The sequence below is a fragment of the Schistocerca gregaria genome, chromosome X (genome assembly GCF_023897955.1).
Source record: "Schistocerca gregaria isolate iqSchGreg1 chromosome X, iqSchGreg1.2, whole genome shotgun sequence".
NCBI lineage: Eukaryota > Metazoa > Arthropoda > Insecta > Orthoptera > Acrididae > Schistocerca > Schistocerca gregaria.
In genome coordinates, this window is record NC_064931.1 from 62,053,312 (window position 1) to 62,066,601 (window position 13,290).

Genomic DNA, 13,290 nt, shown 5'->3' on the forward strand with positions numbered 1-13,290 from the left:
GAGTGGCCTACTGCTATGAATATCTTTTTATTTTATCCCATTCTTCTAAATCACACCAATTTTATAATTTGCACATTCAAAAAACCAATAATTACATTGTTGGTGCCAAACTTATAAAAACGTCTACTTCCATCTGAGGCATGTTCACTACTACTTACATTCTGCAGTACTCACAATTTCCAAAGAGATTACAAATCAAAAGAGTTTACAAACTTTTCGACAGGAGAATAACCTTTACCAAATTATATCATTCTTTCATAAATAAATCGAGAAACAAATTTAATAATTAGCGTTTGATTGTGCAATTAATAATATGAATTTTAAGTATGCCAGAAATTTATATCAGTAGCAGGAAAACAAGCACATTATGAGTGCTAAATAGTTCATGCGTATTCTGTCAAGGGGTATTGAAGAAATTTGCAAAAACACAACGACTGCTGTTAATTGCAAAAGACAAGGAAATATATGTCGAAATGGAGGAAGCGAGCCGGCCGGGGTGACCCAGCGGTTCTAGGCGCTACAGTCTGCAACCGCGCGACCGCTACGGTCGCAGTTTCGAATCCTGCCTCGGGCATGAATGTGTGTGGTGTCCTTAGGTTAGTTAGGTTTAAGCAGTTCTAAGTTCTAGGGGACTGATGACCTCAGCAGTTAAGTCCCATAGTGCTCAAATGCCATTTGAACCATTTTGACGAAGCGAAGTTACAAAAGTGCCACCAAGGGGAAATCACAGTCTGTCCGTATATGTAATAAGTGAGGGGCAGGATTTCTGTGCAGTGAAATTGCTAATGGGAAAAAAGGTAGTTGGAGAATGCAATAAAAAAGTGATCGAGCAGGAATTGTACTTTCAGCATGTAGAGGCGCATTGGTTGCTCAAATGGCTCTGAGCACTATGGGACTCAACTGCTGTGGTCATTAGTCCCCTAGAACTTAGAACTACTTAAACCTAACTTACCTATGGACATCACACACATCCATGCCCGAGGCAGGATTTGAACCTGCGACCGTAGCAGTCCCACGGTTCCGGACTGCGCGCCTAGAACCGCGAGACCACCGCGGCCGGCTGCATTGGTTGCACTCTTACCTTTGACAAGATTGTAGTAGTGGCTAGTTGTTTCGAGCAGGGGAGACGTAAGTCAGCAAAGAGCTAGATTTAAACAGGAGTGGTTTGTTATTAAATGGAATAGAGTGCTACATAGTGGAGCCTACTTTCTGTCTGCCCACCACGCTTTCAGGGGAAACACACCTGAATGTTTCGCAGCCTTTTCTGTATCAACCAGAGGAGCATATGGAAGTGCTACCTGCCGCAAATCTAACCAGTTTAAATGAAACTCTAGGGAACGAATTAATGTAGTCCATAAACTAGCTTCTGAACCAGAGGGGGGACGAGTCTTCGTGGAAACCTTACTGTTGCATGTAATCCATATTGGGAAAATCAGTACTGGAAAAAGACAACATTGGCTGCTGTCATACCGACCACTGCCAGCGGCACTTATTCTGCTGAGGATAGTCATTGTTTTGGTACGTAGAAGGTGAAGCACAAAACTGAACTCAGACCCAGCCATCGTTATGATTGCAGTGTATTGGACACCGAAGCATAACAGCAGAAGAAGAAAACTGAACGCGCAAGAGGTAGTATTAAGACTATAAGATTCATATTAGCTTGTAAGCTGGGAATAGAGAGTTAGACGTATTGTGCAAGACACATAGCAATGAAGTAAGTTTCATGGTGTTTGAGTTATGGGGCAGGGCAAGAGGTATGTGTAAATCTGCAAGATTATGTGATAGGGTTAAGGGAACCAGTTAGAATAATTCAGAGGCGAAACAGGGACAGAAGGGTCAGTCGCCAGGAACTCTAGTGTAGAGGATAAACTAGTCTGGTCGACGCGAGGGACCGGGTCTTGATAAAAGGAGGGTAATGTAGCGTATCGACCATATTTGGTCAAAAAATACGCCAGAGGGGAAGTGAGTTACAACAGAGCCAGCTGTAGGCAGGCAAGAGTGGTATGCATTGCAAAGCAAAACATGGCCGACTAGCGTTGCGCTGTAGAGCCAGGTGGGCCCTGTATAGCAACAGTTGACTTTGCAATATGCTAGTGAAAGGATGGAAGCCTTTCCTCAGTTGCTACCATGTTTAGAGTATGGGCCTTAAGCCATAAACGAACAAAGTTTGGAGTATATAAGTACTCAGCGATTCGTGTGCTAGCCCGCCGAAGTGGCCCAGCGGTTCTAGGTACTACAGTCTGGAACCGCGCGACCGCTACGGTCGCAGGTTCGAATCCTGCCTCGGGCATGGATGTGTGTGATGTCCTTAGGTTAGTTAGGTTTAAGTAGTTCTAAGCTCTAGGGGACTGATGACCACAGCAGTTAAGTCCCATACTGCTCATAGCCATTTGAACCATTTGAACCATTCGTGTGCTAAATCATTCTCGTCTCAATATCACAACCTACAGCACTAGCCTGTGACACCCAGAGCGATATCCCGGAATTCGATATGGGGTATGCTGTTCGACCATGAGACAGAGCAGCCTGCCCTGAGCCACAAGGGAGCCGTCTGCTCGCTGGAGGAAGTTCACGGCCATCGTCAGATACGCCGCTGCACTGTTATCAAGGTAGCAGCCGGAGACATGCTGACAGCAGCATTTGAGGGTCATCATACTGGGCCACGCTCTTTGCGCTCTCAGCAGTGCCAGATGTCTATTGTTGCACATGAGAGGCAACTGGATACCTCCACCAAGCTGTTCCTGAAGTACTATGGCTGAGGGCCGAAATAAATAGGCTAACTCGGCAAATCTACCATCATCCTGACATTGCATTTCACTCTCAATGGGTGACAAAATCCAAGGGTGACTTAGCAATTTAACATTCTATCTCGCAATCAAATGATATTATATCAGTTGTTTCACAGGTCCCTTTGGGCTCACCCAGTTCGATGCATGTTTCAACCTAGCACAGAGCCGATTTATAATTTTTAAAATGTTGTAAATGGGGGAAGATCTCTGCAGATTCATATGATTCGACACAGGCTTCAGTCTGACACAGAGCCGTTTTAGTTTTTTAATGTTGTAGAAGGAAAATTTTAAGGTCAGCATCAATTACTTATTCACATTTGGAATCCTGTACGCTAGGGCCATACCCTAATTATTGCGTATCTTGTTATCCGTATAGATAAGCTGAAGACGCCTGACGAAGGCGAAACGCATTGTCAAGAATGAATATGCAACCAAAACCCTTTTTTTAATTCAAAATTGTGTTTACATGTTTTAACAATTATATCTACTCTAATTTTTACGTATTATGAGTTGAGATGCAGAGTAGTTGATTTTCTAAAAGCGGAAGTATATAAGATTAATTTCTTAGTCAAGTTTATCTTGTATTGTGCGAGGGGTGGTTAGGTCAGAGTTTAATGTCCCATCCATAGACGTGGGAGTGATCAAAGTTGTTGCACTTCACGCATTGGACGACGACGGAAGGGAAAATTATTTTGGCCTTGTTTAAGGAACCATCCTGAAATTCATGTGTAATGACTTGGCAAAACCAAGGCACCCCTAAATTAGGATACGCTGACATGGGTTCGAAATTTACTGTCTATTCCTGAACAAAAGTCATTTTGCTACACGATGAAGACTCCATTTCCAATGTGAATCAATTTGTATTAGCAATATGACTTGCAAATTTCAGTACTACAAGATATTTCTGATTTACATCGCTTTCATTTAGTTTTACAGGGTGTAAAATTCCCTTTACAGATATTTAGCACAGGTTCCTTATACCAAAATGAGAAAAAAATCTAGTAGACATGGTGTGAGGTGTCGGTTGGGATACCGCTGTGATGCGATAAGCTCGATCCCCAATGACATACAGGGAAAAGAATCTCCCTGTAGATCATGCAAATTTAAGAGAAACAATGTCGCACAATGAATGTCCTATTGAAGTGAAAACTACTGGGGGTGCCACAATTAAGCATGAAAGTGTGGGTACCACACTACACACAGATATATTAAGCAAGGGGCTCATCTAACTACGAAAGAAAACTAGTAGCCACTATAACAATTTGGTTTATTACCATAACATGTCAGAAAAATGATTTACCCACTGAATTAATCATGTTCACATTTAATAAGTAGACAAAACGTTGAAATTATGAAATATAGCATTGGTGTAGGTGGGTGGACATATAAAGCATAACATGAATCCATATTGCGAGTGTGGCCCATGACTGCGAAAACAGTTGACCAACGGAATCACCAAAGTGCGTGATGGTAGCAATTAGCTGACTGCAAATGTTAAGACTTCTCAATTAAACCTTCTAAATTAACTAGCCTCGTGCCCCCTTGGCTCGGTGATTGCAGCGCCGGCTCAAGCTGACCACACTTAAACGATGCAAGTGCGGAAAACGGCGGCAGTTACAGCTGGAAATTCTGCTTCTAGCTGGACCTCTGTACTCGTCTCTAAGATGGAAACATCCTTGTTTGCTGTGGTCTGCAACAAGCTGATGCAAGTGCTCTCTCTTCGACACGTCGGCGCCCAGTAAATTCTTCAATCTTCCTGTCACAAATGTACTCTTTGCTCTCCCAACCGCAAGTGTTCTCTGATTTAACTCCCCTAAACATAGCTGGCAGTGTCGGCTAGGAATCTCACTGGCCAATTGCAACAGACCTTATGAGTTTTGACAAATAAGGATTTTATAAACAAGTTGACCACGATCCTACTCTTGTGGATTTTGTCATAGTTAACCGATGATGGTGTGGTATGGGAGCCGGCCGTTGTGACCGCGCGGTTCTAGGCGCTACAGTCTGGAACCACCCTCCTGTTACGGTCACAGGTTCTAATCCTGCCTCGGGCATGGATGTGTGTGGTGTCCTTAGGCTAGTTAGGTTTAAGTAGTTCTAAGTCTAGGGGACTGATGACCCCAGATGTTAAGTCCCATAGAGCTTACAGCCATTTGAAATTTTGGGGTATGGGAAGATAAAAAATCTCTCCCACTACCTGACAGGATTTTAACCCTGGCCGACCAGAAGGCTTGCACTTAGACACGTGTGGGAAAGTGCACCTTCTACCGAAATAATTGTTGTGAGCCAGTCAGTCTCCGTTACTTGGATTTAAACGGACATTAATTCGTGGTATGACTGTGGACAACAGCCGCTCCCACAATCTCAAGTTCTGAGTGCTACATCTGGCTTTCAGATTCTTACCTCTCCGAAAAGCATTTCTGCTAACGTTTTGCATAATACAGTTTTTAAGGAAGGTATCCCCGCATGCCGATGGCTCACCTGCTGTGCGTAGATTGGCCATGGACTGAACTCTCTGTCCCATACCTGCTTGAGGGCTGCTTTCAGCATCGAACAAGTGTAAGACATCCCGGTCCTTCTATGTTATATTCAGTGTCACGATCCAGCTAAAGAAAGCTCCCAAAGCTGCAGAAAATAACAGGTACCTCTCACTGTAGTGAAAGGGAAGGAGCAAAAGAAGTAATTGGCTGTGCATTCATTGTCGGTAGTGAGTAGTGTCTGCATTTAGCATGTAGCGACAAAGAATCAACTACATTGTCTGTTGGGATGTGCGTATTACAATATGAAACATGTTGCGTGACGGTTTGGGCATAAACTGCCATGTAGCAATGGGCTGTAAAGTGCATATCTGAAGAGCTATGAGCACTTATTCACTTTTGCCACTGGGAAGCACGTCTTTTCCACTAAGTAAATGCCCATAACTCTTAAGGTATGCATTTTAGAGTCTATGTTTATGGACTTTTTTCTTGTATTGGTCCGTAATATCTCTCAAAATATGGAAACAACTTGCAACAGAAGAGCTTTCTTTCACAGAACGGAAGGTGAAGAAGTGCTCATAGATCTTAAGGTATGCAATTTAGAACCCATATTTACTACACTTTTTACTTTGAATGATGGTTCCTTTCACATCCCTGAGTAGGTGAGCATTCATCCTGCGATACGCTGTGTACATAGTAGACATTTTTGGTGTGCGGCATGTACAAGCACCCATTGTACATATACCGGTGGTCCTGTTGGCTATTACTTGTGGGTACCTTCATCAGCAACCAGTAGGACATGGTCATTGGCTTTGCCACTCCCATTGTTGTATCACAAGTAATCATCCCACTACCTGTCCGACATAACTTCACAGCTCGACAGATACCATACTACTTGTCAGATAGGCCGGTTGTAACACATATTGCCGACTAAATGTGTATGGAATATGACCAGCTGGCAATCAAACTTTGGTCAGTACTAATTACTCGTCATCTCCATTGTAAGAAACCTATTTGGAAAAAAAATTGGAAGACATTCATATCAAAGTGATTTGATGTATTAAATGCAAAATCTCCTATCGCAAGCGGTGAAATAATATACTGAAATTGAGAAAGTGCAGTAATTACAGCGGTCTAAACTGCTCACGTAGCATAAAGCATAGAGCGTGAGTTTCCTACACAAAATCAGCGCCAGGTTAGCTGGTACACTAATCATCGAGTGATGAAGGCATTGGAATCGTATTCGGGGAGAACCGTGTTCAAATATTTATCTGGCCATCTAGAGTTAGGATTGAAATTGTTTGGTCTGAATTATTTAAGGCGAAATTCCGGATAAATTCATTGAAAATAATGTAGCCAATTTCCTTTCCTATCTTCGTCCTATCCGAGCTTATGAATCGTCTTTATTGACCTCATTGTTGACGAGACTCTACCCTAACACACTACAGGCCATTAAAATTGCTACACCAAGAAGAAATGCAGATGATAAACGGGTATTCATTGGACAAATATATTATGCTAGAACTAACATGTGATTACATTTTCACGCAATTTGGGTGCATAGATCCTGAGAAATCAGTACCCAGAACAACCACCTCTGGCCGTAATAACGGCCTTGATACGCCTGAGCATTGAGTCAAACAGAGCTTGGATGGCGTGTACAGGTACAGCTGCCCATGCAGCTTCAACACGATACCACAGTTCATCAAGAGTACTGACTGGCGTATTGTGAGGAGCCAGATGCTCGGCCACCATTGACCAGACGTTTCAATGGGTGAGAGATCTGGAGAATGTGCTGGCCAGGGCAGCAGTCGAACATTTTCTGTATCCAGAAAGGCCCGTACAGGACCTGCAACATGAGCTCGTGCACTATCCTGCTGAAATGTGGGGTTTCGCAGGGATCGAATGAAGGGTAGAGCCACGGGTTGTAACACATCTGAGACGTAACGTCCACTGTTCAAAGGGCCGTCAATGAGGAGAAGAGGTGAACGAGACGTGTAACGAATGGCACCCCATACCATCACGCCGGGTGATACGTCAGTATGGCGATGACGAATACACACTTCCATTGTGCGTTCACCGCGATGTCGCCAAACATGGATGCGACCATCATGATACTGTAAACAGAACCTGGATTCATTCAAAAAAATGACGTTTTGCCATTCGTGCACCTAGGTTCGTCGTTGAGTACATCATCGCAGGCGCTCCTGTCTGTGATGCAGCGTCAAGGGTAACCGCAGCCATGGTCTCCAAGCTGATAGTCCATGATGCTGCAAACGTCGTCGAACTGTTCGTGCAGATGGTTGTTGTCTTGCAAACTTCCCGATCTGTTGACTCAGGGATCGAGACGTGGCTGCACGACCCGTTACAGCCATGCGGATAAGATACCTGTCATCTCAACTGCTAGTGATACGAGGCCGTTGGGATCCAGCACGGCGTTCCATATTACCCTCCTGAACCTACCGATTCCATATTCTGCTTACAGTCATTGGAACTCGAGCAACGCGAGCAGCAAAATCGCGATACGACAAACCGCAATCGCGATAGGCTACAATCTGACCTTTATCAAAGTCGGAAACGTGATGGTACGCATTTCTCCTCCTTACACGAGGCATCAAAACAACATTTCACCAGGCAACGACGGTCAACTATTGTTTGTGTATGAGAAATCGGTTGGAAAATTTCCTCATGTCAGCACGTTGTAGGAGTCGCCACCGGCGCCAAGCTTGTGTGAATGATCTGAAAAGCTAATCATTTGCATATCACAGCATCTCCTTCCTGTCGGTCTTCGTGGTGCATTAATTTTAATGGCCAGTAGTGTATTTCTTTCAGTGCACTCATAAGTGTATGTGTGGTTCATAGATAGTTTGCCAACAATAAAGAACATAGAAACAGTTAAAACACAAGTTGTTTACAAGGTTCACAAACAGATGGTGTACTCTAGGTTCTTTCCCTTAGATATAATTACAGTGTTTGACGGTGAGATGAGCAACCAGTTACAATGAGCAAAGATTCACCTGATGACGCTCCTTCATAACGGGAGAATGCCATGACCGAAAAAAGTAGTGGTTACCTATTGAAACATATATCGGGCTGTTACCGGTCGTCATTCAACACATTCCACGATACTTCAATGGGGAACCTGCCAGTAATGCTCAAGTGAGCCATCGAAGATTGACGGAGATCCGTTCCACAAAAAACACCGCGCTGTGAGAATTCGGCGCAAGCGTCAAAATCAGGTTGACAAACGGACCACACTACCCTGTGGCAGCTCTCTCGCTAGCGCCAACCGCGGAACTCAGTTGCGCGGCCATCGGCGTACACTGTCGTCTTCGATCACAGCAGATCGTGGAGATGATAGCGTTCCACGGACTCTCCAACTGATAGCGCCATCACCGTTCGTCGGATTTTCAGCCAGGCATATTTCCACGACCCTTTGAACAGTGGAAGTACAGTGTTCAGCAACAGCGGACTTTCTTGGTTGCAAAACTCGAGAGCAATGTTGACGTTCAGTGCAGCGTTTTTTCTCGGAGGGTGTGATTTGACCTTTGTAAGCCATACCACCCCGGCAAGATGTTTAGTAATTTCCTGTCTTCTGCAATGACAGATTATCCTTCACTGATGTCAGACGGTCTGCAATCTTAGATGGCGGGAGGAAAACCACTTTCACCTCGAAGTTTACGGAGTATTCTTGCTATCTTAAATGAGATGCTGCCAACTAAAGGAAGAAAAGTTGAAGATTTTGCCGGCGTGTTCTACTCTTTATCTATTTCCTAGTTCTTGGTTTTAGCTGATAGTTCGATGTTAATTCGCCTCCTAGGATACCAATTTTCCCTGAATACTTTCCTTAGGTGGGTGAGCTCTTTATGCGAACTATCTAGATCTGAGGCTGTGTGAGCTCTGTGTGGAAGTGTTTTGAAGACGCTCGTAGTTTGTGATGGGTGATAAAAACTCGACGCTTGTAAATACAGATCAGTATGAGTGGAATTAACTTAAACTGAATGCCCCAGAAATCCATCATTCTTGCGTCTAACCAAGACATCCAAGAAAGGTAGAAAACCAGTTTTCTCTATTTCCATAGTTAACTGAATATCGTTATAATTGCAGCAGAGATGATGTAGAAACTCCATTAATTTATATTCTCCATGAGGTCACACTAAGAAAGTATCGCCCACTTATCTCCAAAATACAGTTGGTTTAGGTGCAGGTAACTAAAATACTCTCTTCTAGAAATCCTTCATAAAGAGATAGGACACCAAGTCAGACAGAGAACTGCCCGTGGCGACGCTGTCATTCTGTTCAAAATATTCTTGACTGAACATAAAATAGGTCGAGTAAAGAGCATGCCGAAGCAGTGATGTCTGCCTGAAACCTATTACCAATTAGTACCAAAGAGTCTGCGAGAGGAACATTTGTAAAAAGTGATACCACATCAAAAGCAACTAAACAGTCTGAACTGTTTTGAGGAAGACCCCCTAGTCAGCTGAGTTACGAAGTGAGTATTTGCCCGCCAATGGTCTCAGCAAAAAAGCAAAATGTTTGGCTAAAAAGTGATACGCCAAATTTCCCTTCTTATTTATTCTGTAGCATCCAAAGCAAGTCACTGCACGGCTTCTTCACTCACAAAACTTGTTAAAGGCGGTGGTCTAGGTGTTGATGCAGAATTGAGTCCCTTCTTTGCTTCATACAGATAGTCACTTTGTCCAAATTTTTCTCCGTACAATTGACAACGGAACGTCGTGCAGCTACCCTTCATCCTGTACAGCAAATCCTCTCTTTGACAATAACATGACTAACCTTCTCAGTAATCATACGTGTAGCGGCAGTCTTAATAAAATACGTCATTCTGGCAAATTTTGGTATTATTCCATGGTCCCGGCGTTTCAATAAAATGGTAAAGAACTTAAAATTTTGGCTCTCTTACCACTAGCTTAACTAAACTTCGGACATGTGAGGCTATCTGCTCTCTGTAAAGGTGTATGATGTGAATTGTAAAATCTTCCAGCGAATTGAATTTTCAGGCAAACTACGGGCCTACAACCGGTCCGCTGTCAATATATTTAAATCGTCTGCACTTGAATGCCTTACCTTTATCAGACATACATTTACAAATTTTAGGTAAGATCTTCAGGATGCGTTATTTTGTTTCAACTCCCTCTGTGTCAAATTATTGTAAAATCATGTTAAAGGAGGTGACATGGGGAAAGGTAAAAGTTGTGGAATATATTTTTACGTTTTCTTAAATTTTTGCTTATGTCTCGCCTGTAATGATTAGGTTATTAGAGTTGTGTGGTTCACCTTCTGGTGCAAGTCTTTCCTCTTGATGCCAATTGGTCCTTTTGCGTGCCAGACGTTACTGGCAGGAACTGTTCGATAGATCAGTATAATAATTGCTAGTATAGAATAGTATGATGTTTGTATTGTTAGTTATGAAAGAGGATACCGTCGATATTTACATCCTATTCGACTGATGGACGACCATCAACGTCGTAGTATGCCTCCAATCAGTCTCTGTTACAGTGGTTTGGAATTTAGTCTAAATCAGCTGCGCACAGTCTGGTGATCAAGAAGTTAACGTCACCAACACTCCTACTATAATTGATCAAATAACTGGGGTGAATATTTCTTCGGTGGCCGAGATCGGAATAAACTAACAACTACTGTGCAGCATCGACTCTCGTCTCAAGGCACACGGTATACAATATGCACCGCCTTCTGTCGTCGTAAACATCACTGAACTGTAATTCAATGAATGAATTTTATTCAGTTATTACGACAAAATCACAAAATCAAGTTTATCACAATTTGTTCATGCAGAGGAGCTTTCAGGCAGTCATGGGCACATGTTGTGCTATCGTTAACGCTCCCGTCCTATGGCGAATTTAACATTTTTTAGCCAGAGCTGAACAGAAGGGCTGTATAACAAAACAATTTTGCAATCAATAATACAATCACCTTCATTACTTCACGGATATTTTTAGAAATGTACTATCAGCTATACTTATGAGGACTTAATAAAAGCACATTTCTTGACTTACTCGCACAGCATTCGCCACAGTCCCAGAAGTGGCCCATGCGTCACGATAACGACCACTGTACTGGATATGGACTAGATTGACTATGGTTATCGGGCAATTTTTCGTACCCATTAAGGGAAAGATGGGACTTATTTTCCTTCTCGGTCGCAGAAATACAGCCTACAAACATAAAACACGAATCAGTTCGGAATATTTTTGACGTAGCCATGGATGATTTTCCCTTCCTGCTTATAAGCCTCCAGGCCCAAAATTATTATAACAAAGCTACATGTGTGATGAATGAGCATACACACTGTACCTATCCTGGAAAGTAGAAATAACACTAAAAAAAGGGGCAAAATTAACCTGAATTTATAATGCTGCATTGTAAACATTGTGGACGTTTGTACAGAGTTATTGATTCGTAAGCAGCTCTGGGGTTTCAGAAGACGACTGTACAAAGCTGTAAGACATACAGAAAAATAACGCAAGTCAGTAGGTAGAGCAACTGACCAAGTTTCTAACTCACATTACAGGAGCTCAATATGGGCACCATTCGTGATGCGGCAAACATCAATATGTAAGTGCGATGGATGTGCATGTGTAACGACAGTAACATGCTTCGGAAATCTCTTCAATAGGGTTCCTTTCTGCAGACGAGAATTAATTCAATACGGCAATGTGGAGGAGAAGATTTGTCTACGTGTTGTTACACGAACTACCGCCTACTTATGCACTCTGCATCTACGCCACGGCGCGTACTACGGATCTAAACTAGGAGAAATGCTCTGTCCACCTATATGTGTAATTTTACTGTATGGCTTGTAGTTTCTACACAGTCGTCTTCTGAAACTCAGGAGGTACTCATAAATAACCCAGTGATCAAGTAATTTCGACACTGTCATCTCATGGAATCGGGTGTACTGCCGGTGATCTACGTCTTCTCAACAATATATCTCGACGTCATAACTCGGCGTATTCATCAGGAGATTCCTGCGACAGTCGCAGGAAACACCTGGTGGAGACGCCGAGTTATGACGTCGAGATATTGTGCTAGGAAGACGCAGACCATCGGCTGTACACACGATGCCACAAGATGACACCGAACTCGCCGGGAAAGTTTAGGGGATTATATTTCGACATTGTTCAATATGGATACCTCAAAGAGCATTGCAAACAACATGACAGGCTAAGACAGAACCGAGTTCATGTTGTCTATAAAGGGTGAATCGCCAAAACACTAGTTATGTGGATTCTGAACAGTAAAGAGACAACTGTCCAACACAGGTTGTGTTCAAAACGACCACCGGCAGCGGTAAAACACGCTTCCACTGCTACACACGTACTAGCAGTTCAGATGCGATTTCCGAATAGGCTGCAGTAATAGTCGTTGCATATCGTCGGGTTTAGTTGGTATGTCCTTGCAGACAGCGTCTTTCAGCTTTCCCCACAGAAAAAGTCTGCAGGCGTCAACGGGCCGGCCGAGGTACAGGTCCGTTGCGTCCAATCCGACGAAATGGAAACAATACGTGAAGATGTGCTGTAGTACTCCGTGCACTATTGGCTGGATAGCCATCATATTGGTACCACAGGTTCCTCCTAGTCTGCAGAAGAACGTCTTCTAGCACCTGTGGAGCGATACTTGTGTGTGTTCAGTGTCCTTTCTTCGAAAAATGAGCCTATGAGCTGATGGTTCAATATCCCACACCACACGTTTATACTCCATGGACGCTGACAAACCACCTGAAGAAGCGAACGATGGTTTGTCAACAGACCATTAGTGGATGTTTTAGCTGTTTACCTGACCATGATTGGTAAATGTAGCTTCATCACTAAACAAGACACATAATACATCTGGACTATCCCGTCTTAATGCCCATGTACAGAAGTTAACACAATTCCCATAATCGTTTCCACGCAGCTCTTGATGGAGGGAGATGTCATAGGGATGGAACCTATGTCGGTGGAGAATGCGTAGGAAACTTGCATGACACATGTCACTTCCTC